This window comes from Rutidosis leptorrhynchoides, chromosome 11, assembly GCF_046630445.1.
Source record: "Rutidosis leptorrhynchoides isolate AG116_Rl617_1_P2 chromosome 11, CSIRO_AGI_Rlap_v1, whole genome shotgun sequence".
NCBI lineage: Eukaryota > Viridiplantae > Streptophyta > Magnoliopsida > Asterales > Asteraceae > Rutidosis > Rutidosis leptorrhynchoides.
The window spans coordinates 388,410,696-388,412,100 of NC_092343.1; positions in this window are offsets into that span (position 1 = coordinate 388,410,696).

Genomic DNA, 1,405 nt, shown 5'->3' on the forward strand with positions numbered 1-1,405 from the left:
TTAAAGACTTGGAGGCACTACTTATATGGGGTCAAAAGTATTATATATACCGACCACAAAAGTCTTCAACACATATTTAATCAGAAACAACTGAATATGAGGCAGCGTAGGTGGATTGAATTATTGAATGATTACGATTTTGAGATTCGTTACCACCCGGGGAAGGCAAATGTGGTAGCCGATGCCTTGAGCAGGAAGGATAGAGAACCCATTCGAGTAAAATCTATGAATATAATGATTCATAATAACATTACTACTCAAATAAAGGAGGCGCAACAAGGAGTTTTAAAAGAGGGAAATTTAAAGGATGAAATACCCAAAGGATCGGAGAAGCATCTTAATATTCGGGAAGACGGAACCCGGTATAGGGCTGAAAGGATTTGGGTACCAAAATTTGGAGATATGAGAGAAATGGTACTTAGAGAAGCTCATAAAACCAGATACTCAATACATCCTGGAACGGGGAAGATGTACAAGGATCTCAAGAAACATTTTTGGTGGCCGGGTATGAAAGCCGATGTTGCTAAATACGTAGGAGAATGTTTGACGTGTTCTAAGGTCAAAGCTGAGTATCAGAAACCATCAGGTCTACTTCAACAACCCAAAATCCCGGAATGGAAATGGGAAAACATTACCATGGATTTCATCACTAAATTGCCAAGGACTGCAAGTGGTTTTGATACTATTTGGGTAATAGTTGATCGTCTCACCAAATCAGCACACTTCCTGCCAATAAGAGAAGATGACAAGATGGAGAAGTTAGCACGACTGTATTTGAAGGAAGTCGTCTCCAGACATGGAATACCAATCTCTATTATCTCTGATAGGGATGGCAGATTTATTTCAAGATTCTGACAAACATTACAGCAAGCATTAGGAACTCGTCTAGACATGAGTACTTCCTATCATCCACAAACTGATGGGCAGAGCGAAAGGACAATACAAACGCTTGAAGATATGCTACGAGCATGTGTTATTGATTTCGGAAATAGTTGGGATCGACATCTACCGTTAGCAGAATTTTTCTACAACAACAGCTACCATTCAAGCATTGAGATGACGCCGTTTGAAGCACTTTATGGTAGAAAGTGCAGGTCTCCGATTTGTTGGAGTGAAGTGGGGGATAGACAGATTACGGGTCCGGAGATTATACAAGAAACTACCAAGAAGATCATCCAAATTCAACAACGGTTGAAAACCGCCCAAAGTCGACAAAAGAGCTACGCTGACATTAAAAGAAAAGATATAGAATTTGAAATTGGAGAGATGGTCATGCTTAAAGTTGCACCTTGGAAAGGCGTTGTTCGATTTAGTAAAGGAGGGAAATTAAATCCAAGGTATATTGGACCATTCAAGATTATTGATCGTGTCGGACCAGTAGCCTACCGACTTGAGTTACCTCAAC